Below are 18,106 nucleotides of genomic sequence, written 5' to 3'. Positions count from 1 at the left end.
AAGAGACAACCATAAGGCTTTTTTCAGTTGCCGATAACTTCAACAAAACATGATCATCTCATACAACAACTTATATCTCATCACGTTTTGACCATATCACATCACAACATGCCCTGCAAAAACAAGTTAGACGTCCTCTACTTTGTTTGTTGCAAGTTTTACGTGGCTGCTACGGGCTTAAGTAAGAACCGATCTTACCTACGCATCAAAACCACAACGATAGTTTGTCAAGTTGATGCCGTTTTAACCTTCGCAAGGACCGGGCGTAGCCACACTCGGTTCAGCTAAAGTTGGAGAAACTGTCACCCGCAAGCCACCTATGTGCAAAGCATGTCGGGAGAACCGGTCTCGCGTAAGCGTACGCGTAATGTCGTTCTGGGCCGCTTCATCCAACAATACCGCCGAACCAAAGTATGACATGCCGGTAGGCAGTATGACTTATATCGCCCACAACTCACTTGTGTTCTACTTGTGCATATAACATCAAACCATAAAACCTAGGCTCGGATGCCACTATTGGGGAACGTAGTAATTTCAAAAAATTTCCTACGCACACGCAAGATCATGGTGATGCATAGCAACGAGAGGGGAGAGTGTTGTCTACGTACCCTCGTAGACCGAAGCGGAAGCGTTGACGCAACATAGAGGAAGTAGTCGTACGTCTTCCCGGTCTAACCGATCCAAGCACCATTACTCCGGCACCTCCGAGTTCTTGGCACACGCTCAGCTCGATGACGCTCCCCGGGCTCTGATCCAGCAAAGCTTCGGGGAGGAGTTCCGTCAGCACGACGGCGTGGTGACGATCTTGATGTTCAACCGTCGCAGGGCTTCGCCTAAGCACTGCTACAATATGACCGAGGTGGAATATGGTGGAGGGGGGCACCGCACACGGCTAAGGAACGATCACGAAGATCAACTTGTGTGTCCATGGGGTGCCCCCCTGCACCCGTATATAAAGGAGTGGAGGAGGGGAGGGCCAGCCCTCTCTATGGAGGACTCCCACCGGGAGTAGGATTCCCCCTTTCCTAGTCCAACTAGGAGTCCTTCCATGTAGTAGGAGTAGGAGACAAGGAAGGGGAAGGGAGAAGGGAAGGAAGGAGGGGGCGCAGCCCCTCCCCCTAGTCCAATTCGGACTAGGCCTTGGGGGGGGGGCCTGCCCTAGGCAGCCCCTCTCTCTTCCCCGTATGGCCCAATAAGGCCCAATACTTCTCCCAGCGAATTCCCGTAACTCTCCGGTACTCCGAAAAATACCCGAACCACTCGGAACCTTTCCGATGTCCGAATATAGTCGTCCAATATATCGATCTTTACGTCTCGACCATTTCGAGACTCCTCGTCATGTCCCCGATCTCATCCGGGACTCCGAACTCCTTCGGTACATCAAAACTCATAAACTCATAATATAATTTTCATCGAAACCTTAAGCGTGCGGACCCTACGGTTCGAGAACAATGTAGACATGACCGAGACACGTCTCCGGTCAATAACCAATAGCGGAACCTGGATGCTCATATTGGCTCCTACATATTCTACGAAGATCTTTATCGGTCAGACCGCATAACAACATACGTTGTTCCCTTTGTCATCGGTATGTTACTTGCCCGAGATTCGATCATCGGTATCTCAATACCTAGTTCAATCTCGTTACCGGCAAGTCTCTTTACTCGTTCCGTAATACATTATCTCGCAACTAACTCATTAGTTGCAATGCTTGCAAGGCTTATGTGATGTGCATTACCGAGAGGGCCCAGAGATACCTCTCCGACATTCGGAGTGACAAATCCTAATCTCGAAATATGCCAACCCAACATGTACCTTTGGAGACACCTGTAGAGCTCCTTTATAATCACCCAGTTACGTTGTGACGTTTGGTAGCACACAAAGTGTTCCTCCGGCAAACGGGAGTTGCATAATCTCATAGTCATAGGAACATGTATAAGTCATGAAGAAAGCAATAGCAACATACTAAACGATCGGGTGCTAAGCTAATGGAATGGGTCATGTCAATCAGATCATTCAACTAATGATGTGATCCCGTTAATCAAATAACAACTCTTTGTCCATGGTTAGGAAACATAACCATCTTTGATTAACGAGCTAGTCAAGTAGAGGCATACTAGTGACACTCTGTTTGTCTATGTATTCACATATGTATTATGTTTCCGGCTAATACAATTCTAGCATGAATAATAAACATTTATCATGATATAAGGAAATAAATAATAACTTTATTATTGCCTCTAGGGCATATTTCCTTCAACATTATGCAACGTAAGGAGGATTACGTAGGCACAGTTCTACATACTATTCCCTTAAATATTCAGTTCAGAAGAGCGTTAGTTGGTGAGCGATGGGCTGCATGGATGCATTTGGTTCGGAGATTGATAGATGTTCAACTCTCCGACCAACCCGATTCGACGCATTGGAAATTAGCTAAGAATGGGATATCTACGGTAAAATCATTCTATATGGATTTGAGTAATTCTGGCCCAATCTCGAGATCGTTGCATATTTGGAAGATTAAGGTTCCTTTGCGCATTAAAATTTTTATGTGGTTTGTCCACAAACAAGTAGTTCTTAACAAGGACAACTTAATCAAGAGGCGATGGGTAGGTAGTACACCATGTTGTTTTTGTGATCATGATGAAACAATACAACATTTATTTCTTGAATGCCCACTCGCCAAATAGCTTTGGAGAACGATTCATATAGCCTTCAACATAAATCCTCCAGTTGAGATTGCATCGTTGTTTGGAATGTGGTTAACTGGGGTTGAACATACTACTGCGGCTCGTATTCGGATTGAAATATGTGCACTTCTACGGGGTATATGGAATTGTAGGAATGATTTGATATTTAATAGACAACACAATTTAACTTTCTTGCAGGTTATCTTCAGAGCTACCGCATGGATCCGTACATGGTCCTTACTCACTCCTATGGAATCCAGTGAGCCTTTGGTTACTGGGTGCAACCAGTGGGAGATGGTAGCACGGGCTATGCTCAACCGGTTCGGATGGCGGTTGCATAACAGGATAGGAGTCTAGGGACCTTATCCTTCATTTTTTCATCCGGTTGTGATTGTCAGCTTCAACTTTCATTTTTCTTTCGCTCCACTTGCGAGCTGTAATACTGTGACGACTTTGTGTTACTTTGTGAACTTTTAATAAGATGGCTGCATGCATCATTATGATGCACAGGCCGGGGGTACGCCTCCATTTCCAAAAAAGAGGGGGAAATGCCAACCCCAGACCATTTTCTAGGGTTTAACTGGTAAGGTGGCATGCAGGCGATTCCCGATCATGCGACACGATCTTGAAGTACCTCGCTCCATTCATCGGCGAGAAATCGGTCAGTGGATCGAGCTCGACTTCAACCAGGTGAGAAACCTCCAGTCTTTGTCCTACCTTGGCACGAGGAGATGGCGGACAAGAGCCGTGATGGGGGCACCGGGCGAATGTAAAATCGGCAGATGAGAGGAGGAAAGTTCGTGCTTTTGGTTTGGATAAGATGTTGTAGTGCCTCATTCTCAAAGAGGCAAAGAAGCGCATCGCAGTGATGGATGATCTGGATGACGATGGTCAGCCGGACAAATTCTCTATCGCCGACAAGGTATTGACGGTCATCGACTTCCATGTCCAGATGATCAATGACGCACACGGTTTTGCTTGTTGTCGGAGCTAAATCTGACAAATCCCTCGATATTGTATGACAGCTAGGCGATTGGGTTAGATGATAACGGCAGGCAAGGATTTACCCAGGTTCATGCTCCCATGATTGAAATAATGCCCTACTTTTGCTCGTGTATAACAAAGCGCTGTGATGTGCTTGCAACGCGAATATGTGAAGAGACGTGTCCAAAGTATGCCTTGACCGGTGTAAGTCTTAATTTTGCCTATGTTTTTTACTTTATCATGTTTACCCAAACCATTGATATTGAAAACATCTCTCTAACCAGAATTGTGCGGTGATATGTTCTTCTTCTTCTTATTGCAAAAAAACCTGCCTGAGGTGATCCCAACTACCGCCTTAAGTATAAACATCACTATTTTTATCATTAGTCAGCAAATTCTCTAAGGCATGTTTTCCCGTTTCAATTGTATTACAGCTGCATTTAACCATTGTTGCATACTAGCTTGTAACCCAAGATCAATTCATGTTTGTTCTATAGATTTAATAAGGTTTATATTATAATCAATCATGTGCAGAGAGCAACCCAAATCCACTCCCACACATGACGCCTTATTACAAGACTATTATTGGAGTATGTCACAATTTTAGGAATGTGAGACTCACCATAATTATTCTTAGTTGCAACTCTTTCCATGGCAATATATTCCACCTTGTGGTCCTCTTTATCCTTTATTCGGTAGCATCTCCTGGGCTGTTCCGCTATATTTTTCCTAGTGTTTAGTTCCTCTTTCCGAGCTTTACAAAACTGGGTACTGAATGATAGTTTTGAATCCTGAGTAAGTTCATAATTATTAGGCTCAATGTCCTCATTAGCTTCCTCGTCATTCACTCCATCACTAGATCATTGATGGCGCGTGTTGCTGCGCCCGTCAATTGTGACAATAAAATAATAGGAATTTTCTAAAATTTGCCGATGCACAAAGCATACAATTTGCCGATGATACAGACAGGTTGCATTCACACTGCAAGTGTCGGAACATGGTATGGAAACCAGTAGAACCATTCATGTTTGTGTCCCTCGTCTTCCTAGTAAGCCCAAGATTGCAGAAACTATATCCGAGTTCAGGATCTATGCCCGGGAGGCTATTGAACGGCATGACAGGTATAAGCTCCAGTGTTGCAGCACCTTTTTTCGAAAAGGGGGTGCTCCCCGGCCTCTGCATCAGAACGATGCATACAGTCTTGCAGCACCTTGAAGCGTAGATTCTTGTCCACTGGCAGTATGCTTCCAATGCCCTATGAAGAAGCTGCACAAATTGTAATCAATTGCCGTATGAATGAGTTTATCAACTCACTGGCCGCTAATGACGCAGCAGGTCAGCAGCAGCGCAAGGTGGTATCTATTCTTGGATCTGGGTGTCTGGGTAAAACTACACTTGCCAATGTGTTGTATGAAATAATTGGAATGCAATTCGAGTACAGAGCTTTCATCCGAGTGTCCAAAAAACTTGATATGAAGAGACTTTTCCTTGACTTGTTCTCGCAACTCCACCAGAAGCAGCCACTACCTGCCAGTTCTAATGAGCTTGGCATCAGCAAACATCTGCAAGATAAAAGGTACTGTTAACCCAGGTTCATTATGCTATTTATTTTACTTTATGTTAATCCAGTAAACATCAATTTTAATCCAGTAAACATCAATTTTACTATTAGCCTGACACAATCTGTATAATCTAATGGGTGTGAATTCTTGGCATGCAGGTATTTAGTTGTTATTGATGATTTGTGGGATGCATCAGTATGGGACATTATTAAATTTGCTTTTCCAGACAGAAGCCATGGCAGCAGAATTATAGTAACTACACAGATTGAGGATGTTGCATTAACATGTTGCTGTGATCACCCGAAGCATGTTTTCGAGATGAAACCTCTCGATGATGATCACTCAAGAATGCTATTCTTTAAGAGGCTTTTTGGTTCTAAAAATGACTGTCCAACAGAATTCAAACAAGTCTCAAATGAAATTATTGATATATGTGGTGGTTTGCCGCTAGCGATAATCAACATAGCTAGGCATTTGGCAAACCAGCAGACAGCAGTATCACTGGATTTGCTGACATACATACGTGATATGTTGAGGTCCCATTTGTGGAGCTTTTTTACGGTACCCTGGTACTCCCTCAAGCAGAGATGGAGTACCACTTAAATCTGACCCTCCACTTACAAGGGTAGTTTAGTCTTTCCTCCTCTTAATTAGGCCCTTTTCTATTTTTAATCAAATCATGTGTCCTATCACTAACACAGCCGTAGAGTAGTTATGTCTCCATGACGACCGGACCGACCCATTGCCGCCTGCCATCTGCTCTTTGTCATAGGCACCGATTGAGAGCGATGGATATCAAGTTAGCAACCCATGTTGGTCTCACAAATCGAAGGATAAAAAAGTTGTACCAATCAATCGATGGATATGGTTTCTTTGCGCTGGACCGATTAAACTTGGCTACAAGTTCTCGGATGGACACCAATAACAGCCGAACGTTCGGTCTGGGGAGGCACCAGACCGAATGAATCGTTCATACTGGAGGGTAGATCGCTCCGAACGAATTCGTTCGGGAGGAGAGGCCCCCAGCACGAACGCCCCACGCCCCCACCTGTCGACCCTACAGCCCGGTAGCTGAAGAAAGCCCAACTTTTTTTTTGCTGTGGCAGATTAAAGCCCAGATTTTGCACTGCTACCTAACAAAAATGTCATCAACTCTAAAAGCAAAAGAAAAATAGTCATGGCAATTTCCATCATCGAAACAAAAACAAATTGCCATGGAAGATTCATAGTAAAAAAATGCCATGCTATTTTTAATTAAATTTCGATAGATTGTATGCACAATTTGAACACAAAATTATGTGTGAGGAATTTGCCATGGTGTGGTAGTATAAATTGCCATGTTTAAAAAATACAATTTCCATGGCACTAAAGAATAAAATTTGCATCATGAAAATTAAAGAAAAAGAAGGGGATTTGCTACGGTCCACGATCTCAAAACATAAATTTACCATGGATTCAAAAAAATATCGCACTACCTATAATGAAACGTTCACACATGGCAAGTTTAGTAAGTTTTTCTTCAAAAAAAGATGGCAAAATTAGGAGACTTTTTCAATAAAACAAATGGCAACTTTTTAAAAAATGCAACAGATACATGGATTTGTTGAAAAAGAGATGGCAAAAAACTCATGAAAAATAATTTAGAAAATCCAGAGTAGACGACCAAAAAGTTGCCATGCTATATAGTGAATGAAATAAAAATTTGCCATGGGGAAACAAGCTAAATTTATCATGGTAATAAAAGTTAAATATTTTCCACGGCGATATAGGTAAATTTGCCATAGTAAAAATAAAAAAGTTAAATTTTCCATGGAAATAAAAGTTAAGAGTTGCCATGGTGATTTAGCTAAAATTTGACATGTCAATTAAGGTAATTTTTGCCATGGCAAAAATAAAAAAAAGTTAATTTTACTATATACCTAAAGACACAAAATAATGTGTATTGAAAAATGCCATGGCAAATAAAAGGTAAAATTTGACATGGATGTAAAAGTTATATTGCCATGGCAAGTAAAGAAGTAAATTTGGCATGAGCAGTAGTAAAAGTAAAAAAAATTGCCATGTATGTAAAAAAAGTAAATTGCCATGTATCTAAAGGGTAAGTTGCCATGGCAAAATAATAAAGGTTAATTTGGCATTGGCAAAAGAAAAGGTAAAATTGCCATGGCAAAAACAGGGTAAATTTGCCATGGCTATAAAATTAAATTTGCCATGTTGCAAAAAATAAATAATTTCACCATGCCATTGCTACAAAAATTTGGCATGGTCCATGCGCTAGAGATGTCATGATGCACAAAATAAAAATTGCCATGACAATGAACTCTATTTGCATCATCTCATAAAATTGTAATTGACATGGCAAAACATTCTTGGATAGACTTTAGCAAGGATACAACGAACCATGGCAATAAATGATTTTAGTTGCCGTGACAAAAAACACATCTATAAAAAAAAATCTTTTAGTTGCCATGGCAAAAAACACATCTATAAAAAATTCTTTTAGTTGCCATGGCAAGAAATGATTTTAGTTGCCGTGACAAATAACACATCTATAAAAAAAATTAGTTGCCATGGCAAAAAACACATCTATAAAAAAATCTTTTAGTTGCCATGACAAGTTTGCCATGTTTTTGAATACCTTAGGCTGCTATGTTTTTGTACATCTTAAGTTGCCATGGCAAGTTTGCCATGTTTTTGAACATCTTAAAAATAATAAAAAAATTGACATGTTTGCCATGTTTGTAAACATCTTAAGTTTGTCATGTTTTTGAACGTCTTAAAAAAGAATTTTGACATGTTTGCCATGGCAATTTTGCCATTTTTCCCATGGTCTATGAACTAAACTTTTCCGTGATCTATGAACTAAATTTGCCATGGTTATTTGCCAAAGAATTGTCTTTGTCTTGGCAATAAAAGTAAATATTCCATGGCAAAAACAAAAAAGTTTCAATTGCCATGGCCAAAAAATTTGTTTGCCATCGTATGCTTGATGTAGTCAATGATTGTAGGCTTCGTTTCTTCTTCATTTGTATGGCCATGTGCAATGAACCACCCAGCCAAAATATCACACTACAGAACCAAAATAGAGATTGACTCGAACGATCGATTAGATTTGATTGAATCAACATGAAAGCAACATCGGATGAGGTCGATTAGCAGCAATTATGAATGTCCGATATGCTTGGCAATCTGTTCTACACTTCTACTACTTGTACTGAATGGCAGTGCAAAAACACAATTGAAACAAAGCATGGCAGGAACTGAAACAACACTGATGGAGTGGATCGATCAATCAGACTTGCGGCTTCAACAATTATCGCATTGATGAGATGGATGGATGCATCTTGTACCTCGATGAAGTGCCAAAAATGGAGGGGGTCAACGGCTGACGACGCCATTGATGCACTTGGAGCAGAAGCGGGAATGACTGCCACCCCCGCTCGACGTCCTCCATAGCCGTCGGCTCCCCTCAGCGACCGTGCGTGACAACGGGAGCAACCAGCCTTCGCCCCCATCAGTAGATGCTCCTCCCTCGTGTGTCGCGGCAGCCTCCATAGCTACCGGCTAGATGCAGACCTCGTGCATCCTCACCGCCGCACTCGCACGACCCGGCAAAGCAACGCCGCGAACTGGTCCCCGCTGACCGCGTTGCCAGGGCCTGGCAAGCGCCAGGATGTGGTGGCCGGCACGACCGGGACCGCCACGCTGCTCTCGCTCCGGGACGCGGCTCTCGCGCGCGCATGATGCCGGAATGCACCTGGTCGTGCATCCCGCGCGGGACGAGCTCCAACTCGTAGGAACAGCTTCTGCTGGCCGCCACCTCCTCCTCGCGGGCCGCGACCTCGCCGCCACACTCGCTGTCGCCTTCTCCTCAAAGGCCGCAACTTTGCCGCCGCACTCATTGTCGCCTCCTCCCGCGGGCCGCATCCTCACCGTCGCCTCCTCTCTCAGGGCCGCAGCGTGGTGCCCGGCGGACGTCGCCGTCCCGCACCCTCGCCGCAGCACTCGCGCCCCACACGCCTCTGCTCCATTCGCCGAAGGACCCTTCCGCTGTAATCGCCAGAATGGGGAGTGGGTGAGGCAGAGCTCGCTGGGGAAAGGATAAGGTAGGGGAGTAAAAAATCATTCACGTCAATTCGCTCTCAACCCGAACGAGTCTCCTGTGATGACGTGGCAATGGGAGAGCATCAAGATTTGTGCAAACGGTTCGAGCGCGTTCGGCTCCATGTCCAGAAAACCCGAATGTTCGGGAGTTATCAATACCTAATATCTAAACTAACATGTACAAAGGAAATTAACACCCAAATATAGTGGAATACACCAAGAGAGATCAGGCTCGCAAGAAGTTCGTTCATCAGACCGACATAGTCTAATCAAAGCAGCCGCTCCCCGTCCCTCCATACTGAACCAAATCGGTCAGATCAACTGCACATTCGTACACCTGTAGTGCCGCCATGATAGATCTACATCCAGCCTGATGATCCCGCCTCGCCCTACTCATCCTGCTTCAGCGCGCGGGCGAGTTTCCAATTGCGCAAGAAAGATGGCTCTTGCAAATGCGTCCGCCGCGGCAGCGGCGGCGGCGCTGCCCACCCCTAGTCGGCGACCATTCCCAGTCGATGCCATTCTGGCAAGTTCGTGCCCCAATGGTTGTCTTTTTCCACAGTGGCCTCTGGCGCCTGTCCTATTGGAATTAGGGTTCTTTTTTCTTTTCTTTTTTCAGGGACAAGAGTTAGGGTTCTAGCAATCGAGTCGAATAGCTATTATGTATCAGCCGTGATGCACCAATACGGGAATAATAATAAGAATGAGTTTACCTTTTTACCCCCTAGCAGGAGGTACTCCCACACTTTTTTTCGTTGGTACTCTCTCAGACACACCTTGGAGTACCTGTAGACATCAATCGTTGGATCAAGAGAAACGGAGGGCCCATATTCATTTAGGGGTACTGTAAAGGAGCTCCATTTGTGGTCAAGTTCTACTTCAGAAAGAATGAGACAAGTGTTGAATCTCAGCTACAATAATCTTCCTATTTATCTTAAGACATTTTTGCTGTATCTTCATATGTATCCCGAGGGCTCCATAGTCTGGAAGGATGATCTGGTGAAGCAATGGGTGGCTGAAAGGTTTATTGCCACAAGAAAAGGGGAAGAGCAAGATCAAGAGATGATAGAGGAAGCTGCAGGTATCTATTTCGATGAACTTATTGATAGAAGATTCATCCAACCTTTGTATATCAACTACAACAATAAGGTGTTGTCCTGTACAGTTCATGACGTCGTATGTGATCTTATTGCACACAAGTCTGCAGAAGAGAATTTCATTGTGGTACTAGATTGCAATCGGAAGAATATAGCACTTTCTCATAACGTTTGTCGACTATCTCTTGTCTTTGGCGATGCAAAATATGCCAAGACACCAGCAAACATCACAAAGTCACAAGTTCGGTCACTTAGATTTTTTGGAGTGTATGCCTTTTATTGGAGAATTCAAGCTTCTTCGTGTGCTAAACCTTCAACTATTTGGTCATGGTGACGATGACAACTCCATAGACCTCACTGGGATTTCGGAACTGTTTCACCTGAGATATTTGAAGATTGCAAGTGATGTCTGCATAAAACTGCCAAATCGTATGCGAGCCCTGAGATGTTTGGAAACATTTGATATTATGGACGCAACAAGAATCACTGCTGTTCCATGGGATATTATACATCTCCCACACTTGCTGCACCTGATTGTTCCTGTTGACACAAAGCTGCTGGATTGGATCGGTAGCATGAGTGGCTCTGTTATCCGTGAGTGGAGCCTTGGCAAGCTGAACTACCTGCAGGATCTTCACCTTACCTCTTATTTTTCTATATCACCTTCTTTTGACCATCTGCAGACAAGCGTGGAAGTTCTGGGTTCTTTACTCGGAGGACATGGCAACCTGAAAATTATGGTTGTGGCTCATGGTTCTTCAGTTAAAAATACTGTGGATCCTGACACTTCAAAAGTGACCATTCCATGGTTTCACATGGCACCCCCGCCCCTTCTCCAGAGATTTGAGTTCTCGCCGCACAGCTGCTGCATATTCTCACAAATTCCTCCTTGGATTGAGAAACATGGCAACCTATGCACTTTGAAGATTCCAGTTAGGGAACTAAAGATAATTTTTGTTGATATACTCGGAGGGTTGCGCGCCCTCACTGCTCTGTCACTGTATGTGGAGACGGCACCCATTCACAAGATCATCTTTGACAAGGCGTCCGGGTTCTCAGTTCTCAAGTACTTCAATTTGAGGTGCACGAGTAGTATAGCTTGCCTAAATTTTGAGCCAGATGCAATGCCTAATCTCTTGAAGCTCAAGCTAGTTTTCGATGCCATCCCACCAATGGGCCAACCTCTCTTTTTTGGCGAGGGCCGATGCAAAATAAAACATGAATGTGGTACTGCAGTTATTAGCATCAAACATATGCCAGGACTTAGAAAGATTTCCGCAAAATTTGGGGGTGCAGCTTCTGATTTGGAGTATGCCTTGAGGACCTTCATTAGTAATCATCCGAGCAATCCTACAATCAACATGCCGTTGGTGGATTATGTTTGATGCTAGCAGAAAACAGAAACAACAACTATACGACAATCGACCAGATGAATATGAAAAGAGATTGGATAGGCCAGCTGATCGAAGGTACTAATGTTCCTTGTAAAAACGAAGAAATATGCCCTCCTTTACTTTGACTTAGATTCTTCAGTTGACCTGATTTAATCCTTCATGTTCTAACGAAGCTAAATGGTTGTTGTAATCAGATCACCTGAGTCCTCTTTGATTCTGCATGTTCCAGGTATATTTGTCGCTCAACTTGTGCTACTAGAGAAGTTTTGCCGTCAAGTTAATAAAGTTACTTCACCAAAGAAGGTGCACTAACCAGTCATTATTTTCCAGAAATACACCAAAACTTACACAGATTAAATGCGGCGGTGATGAGGGGCAGGAGCACATGTTCGAGCAGGTGCTGAGACCGAGCGACGTGGGGGAGCGGAAGCGGTTGGTGATCCTGAAGCACTTTGCGGAGAAGTACTTTCCGCTGGAGAAGGGTCGCATGCTCAGCTTCGAGAACCGCGGGGGCAAGCTCTGGCACTTTCGGTACTCCTATCGAAACAGCAGCAAGAGGTACATAATGGCCAAGGGGTGGAGCCACTTTGTCAAGGGGAAGTTCCTCAACGCGGGCGACACTTTCTTCTTTTCCCGCGCCGGTGCACGGCTTTTCATTGATTACCAGAGGCATGGCGAGATTTCTGCGCATGCGACAAGAGCTGTCATGCCGGCATCAGCTGATTCTAATAGTTGTGTCTCGAGCCTGACGCACCGGTAGAATCAGAAGGAAATGGTAATATTTCGCGATAATCTCGCAGGACAAGCAATCAGACCGAATCTTCTCAAGGGGTTTGGGCTACCTCATGATTTCTTGTTATTTTGTGTTTTGCACACTCTTGGAATGGATTGTATTCAACTGGATCACCTTCATTTATCTGTGGTAGAGCACACACCAACTCATATGATTTGGTTGCTGCCTGTCGAAATGTGCAATTCTTGTACAAATAAACAGATTCCATGCAAGATTACTTGCTTTAGTCAAAGAAATTCAAAAGTTATATTGAAGTCTTTTACAGGATGTTAACATTTATTCCAGTGTATATAATTGTTACATTGCCTGTCTGTTGTGATCTGATAACAATTTTTTTTGGGAGGGTCGATGTGATAGCATTCCCCATATAATTTGATTACTGGGCTCAAGTGCTTCAGTAAATCATCCTCTGATAGGGGCACAGACTATGTTGTCATTCTGTCGGACCTCCGCAAATGTCATTTCTTCATGAAATTTGCGTGCAGCTAAAACACTCAAAACATGTTTGTGGCAACAACAAAAAAAAAATCAGATTTTGTTTAACACTCCCTCTGTTTCTAAATATAAGTCTTTCTAGAGATTTCAATATGGACTACATACGGATGTATATAGATATATTTTAGAGTGTAGATTCGCTCATTTTACTCAGTATGTAGTCCATATTAGAATCTAAGACTTATATTTAGGCTGGCCCATCTCACCCTGTGTTCCTTTGTGTATCTAGACGCAAAAAAAAGAGCTCACATGCAGGGGATCAAACTACCGACCTCTACTTCGAGCTAACCGGCACTAACCATCACGCCACCTTGCCCAACGTGATCGCTAACATACTTTTACTTCTTTTTCTTATTTCAAAGTTCCTTTTTCTTTTTTTTCCTTTATTCGTTTATGTTTTTTCTTTTTCATTCTTCCAGGATCAATGATTTTTATTATAATTCGTGAACTTTTTCTTCAAATTGATGAACTTTTTTTCAGATTCGCTGAACTTTTTTGAAATTCGATGCACTTTTTTTAAGGTTTAATGAACTTTTTGAAATTCGATGAATTTTTTTTCAAATTCAACAAACTTTGATGAACATTGATGAACTTTTTTTCAAATTGACGAAAATTTTCAAATTTGTAGATTTGTTTTTGAAAATCCATGGAATTTTTTTTAATTTCGATGAACATTTTTAAAAAGTTGATGAACACTTATTGAAAATCGATGAACTTTTTTCAAGTTTGACAACTTTTCTTCAAAAATGATGAATTTTTTTCCAAATCCATGAACTATCACGAATTTTTTTTCCAAATTCTTTTAAGCAATACTGTACATGGTTATGTGCAACAAATAGCGTTGCGACTGTGTTATTAGGTATTTTAGGCTGCTACAAATCACTCAAGGCTGGTAACTAGTGGTTAGGGAGCTCGCACGTGCAATGAACGTCAGGAGTTCGAATCCTGTAGCAACCATTTTTTCGCGCGAGTTTGTTGGTCGACGCGTTTCGTGGGCCGGCCCAACTTGCAGGGCGCGGTGGCGCCGGATCTCCTAGCCGGGGCTAAGGCGCTCTGACGGACACGTACTCCTGTGTCACCTATACATCGACTGTAGTACATCTCTGTCGGCCTGTCGCCATCCTGCAACCCACACCCCTATAGCCACACAATGCTCTTCTCCTCCCCCCGTCCAGCTCCTTTAGCTCCCTAGCTCCGCTGCTGCTGCTTCTTCTCCTTATAAACGGCAGAGCTAGCTTTTTCTGCCATGTGAGACACCTCCTCCTCCTTATCATCATCATCTCTCGCTAGCTCTCGCTCTCCACCTTTTGTATTTGTCTGTAAGTTTGCAAAAGGATACTTCTTCTCCGGCAAGGGAATGGGGGTTCCCTGCGCCGGTGTACGCGGAGGTGCCGAGGCTGCTGCTCAACCTCGTCTTCCTGCTTGATCACCTCCACCGTCTCTCCTCCTGGTTGCTCTGCCCCGCAGGCGCCCGCACTGACGATGACCTCAGCTTCCACCACTCCACTACCTCGACGCACCACCAGGAGCATTACCATGAAGACCAGGCCTCGAGGAGCTTGAGGAGCACGCCCCGGCCGTGCTCTTCGACGCGTTCTCCGCATCCAGTACCGGAGACGACTCGGCGCTCCTCCCTGAGGGCTGCACGGTGTGCCTCGCCGACTTCCATGGCGCCGCGTGGATGCGCCTGCCGCGGGGGTGCCGTCACGTCCTCCACCGTGGCTGCCTTGACCGCTAGGCTGCGCACGGCCACCGCACCTACCCTCTCTGCCGCACGCCCTTCCTCCCACCTTTCCTCTTGCCCCTCCCGCCGTCTTGATTCTCGTGGGCTATTGTTTCCTTCCTTGTTTGCATAATTCGACGACTGCGGCTGCCGAATCTTCCTGAGGAGAATGTTCCCCAGTTAGTCTTCCGTTAGATTTCTACGTAGAAACAAACCCAACCGCAATCCACAGCATGTGCCACACATATTTTCGTACCGGCCCCTACTTTGGAGATATTATCACAGATCTATCCCCAAGGAAGGGGATTACTTCCATGTTCAAGCATCCATTGATTTGGATTTAAAAAAAAAGAACATAGATTAGTGGAATTAGATAGTGGATGAATTTGAATATATGCAAAGGAATTCGCGAAAAACTTATGCTCTTCTCACTATTAGCTTCCTTTCGTTTTTGTTACAATTTTACTAGTCGCATCATTTTCATACCATTATACTACTCCTAGAGGGTTTTGGGGATAACTCCCATTTACAATTAAATAGATATTTTGCGTATTGCATGCTCTCATGGAAATGCATTTAAATTCAATTGCATTACCTTTGTTATCACACATACCCGCTCTAAAGCTAAACTTTGATGATACAGTTGTGGCATACCTACCAAGACATGCCAATTTTAGTTCTTATACAAAAAGAACTCGCGAGTTTATATCTGCTTCGCTGGTGAATATTTTTTATTTTGGAGGGAGATAATTTCTATTCGATAACATATTTATTACATCATCTACTAATATGAAAAAAAAAAACTCTGTTACATGGCAATGGTTGAAAATCAGACACTATATTGTTTAGACTGCGTATAAAGTACAATGTAACCACACATGGATCAGACATCACTAAACACTGCTGATATATAATAGTACGAAAGATGACCTAACTAAACGCGAAACTGGGGATGAAACAAATAGAATCTATTATTAGACCCGTGCATCGCAGAATCCACAATCAAGATATTTATAGATTAAACACGCACAACATATAAGCACGCTATAATACATATAAAATGGCAAGGACAATGCATATGCGAACCACCCAAAATAAACCCGACAAATGGCTCGATTTTGTTATGCCTAAATAAATAGAACTAATTAATCCACAGATGGATACATGCGATATTGTCACTTACTGTGCTTTGTCTATACTTGGATCTTTGAAATTTATTTCGATGAATAACCCAAACTAATTTTTTAATAACAAAATTTCCATGATAAAATGGTTTTCTACTTTCCTTATTACATTTATAATGGTGGAAGTTTTTATTGTACACACTCAAGGTTTGATTTTTTAAAATATTAGTAATAAGACTATGGGGTAAACATTGTTAGATATAATGAAAATACTAGTTACATTTGGTGATAATGAGATGTAAGTAGTAAAAATATTAAGTATAAATCAATGCAATGATCACATCTCGCACTACACAGTACACGTATACACCACACCGTTTATGCTATATAGTGTGGCACGCCCGCATTGCTAAGATATAAAAGACATATTAGTCGATTAGGTGACTGACACTGAAGCCAGCGTCATGCTACTGTTATGATTACATCGATTGAGCAAATCATATTTGCAGACTCTTAAGTCTAACAAGGTTAAAAAGACCGAATAATTAAACTCGACTAGTATAACGACGACTTGATGGTTATCGGGATCACCCGCCGTGTTCTGGATGATTATGTCACAGGCAATGAATCGGGCAACACGCACAACTGTAAATAATAATAATATGAGTTTAGTTCTTCAACCAACGGTTTTGCTTGGCCCATATTAGGCTAAATTTATTACTTATTTTAATTGCTATTTTTTGCATTTTTTGTTTTACCTATTTTTTAGCTTTTAGTGATAAAAATTTGCTTGAATCAATGGCATGGATTTTTGTTCATTCTCCTAGACTTTGTTGACTGGTTTGGACTTGTGTTGGCCAGCCATTTTAGGACAAGTGAGACCCCGGGTAGGATTAATTATTTCCCATCAACATTTATGTATATCTCCCATGCATGCAAACTACATATAATAGATGATAACCTGCACGTTGCTGCGAGCATTTTTTGCAATATATTTTAGTTATATTGGTGTACGAAACATGAATATTTGGAGTAGGTATATGAGAACTAAAACTAAAAATACATATGATTTACTCTGTTTTATTATTCTATAGTTGTAAAAAAATTACAATCTATAAATAGCATGATAGCATGGAAATTCTCATGCATGATTGCATGTTGAAGTAACGGTTTTCCTATGCATGGTTGCGTGTTGAGGTGGAGTTTTTCCCTTGCATGTTGCATTCTGAGGTGGCATGCTTGTATGTTATGAGAAATACGTTAGTGGGGGGGGGGGTACCTATATAGATGTAGAAGATTCATCCAAACAAAGGAGATGACAGAGAGAGAAGCATGCACTTACAAAACTAAAACATTCAAATGATAAGATGTTGGTACATTACGAGCGAGCAGACATCAAGGTAGAGAATCCAATTTTGAGCAAATGATTCTTGAACCATTGATCCAAAGATTAGTACCAACATGATGAAGTGGGAGAAGAAACAATTGTTCAGAGAGTTTGTAAGGCTAGAGGAGTTTAAGCAATTTTAGTGAAGAGAAACATCAATAAACAAAAGGTGACTTATTTATTGTTATAAGTTCAATTCAGAATTAATATTTTGCAGACATAAAAGTAGAAATGAAGCATTAAAAAAATGTTCGGAACTTAGATCAAGAGCACACAATAGTACAAGTTGCCATCAATCATGAAGAGTTTAGATCAGAAATTTTTCCTGCAAAAAATAGGGAGTAAAAGTTTAATAAAATAGGAATGTAGTACGATGAAAACAATAATTGGTAATTGTAATAATGTGTGTGCTATCTGAATACACCTTGGTTAATAAGAGATGTACAAGTTAAATAAATGAGGAAGAACACAATATTTGTAGAATGATTTTTCCCCTTCTATGAAACAAAGAGAGTGCAACTAGCTTAAATAATGAAGTAGTAGTTTATGAAAATAGGAATAACACTTCCGCAACTACAAAAAAAATAGGAGCTATCGGTGGTTAAGCAACTTTTTGGGATCTACTAGAGTGAGCTAACTCTCAATACAACAAGTTATTTTGGAATTTGAAAGTTATATGGAATCACTTACAGTTGCTCTTACAGAGCTTAATTTTCGGTGGTTTGAAAATGTGGTTTTATGAAGGCAGTATCT

General features: G+C 42.2%; 2 pseudogenes; both read left to right on the top strand.

Annotated features, from left to right (window-relative positions):
* Positions 1-3,558: 3,558 nt before the first annotated feature.
* On the top strand, positions 3,559-12,591 carry LOC125526540 (disease resistance protein RGA5-like; annotated as a pseudogene).
* A 1,451-nt stretch (positions 12,592-14,042) lies between these two features.
* LOC147956958 (uncharacterized) lies at positions 14,043-14,938 on the top strand (annotated as a pseudogene).
* The last annotated feature ends 3,168 nt before the right edge of the window (positions 14,939-18,106 follow it).

Source organism: Triticum urartu, chromosome 7A, assembly GCF_056163025.1.
Source record: "Triticum urartu cultivar PI428250 chromosome 7A, HENAU_Tu73, whole genome shotgun sequence".
Taxonomy (NCBI): Eukaryota; Viridiplantae; Streptophyta; class Magnoliopsida; order Poales; family Poaceae; genus Triticum; species Triticum urartu.
This window is presented reverse-complemented; position numbering and strand designations above follow the sequence as displayed.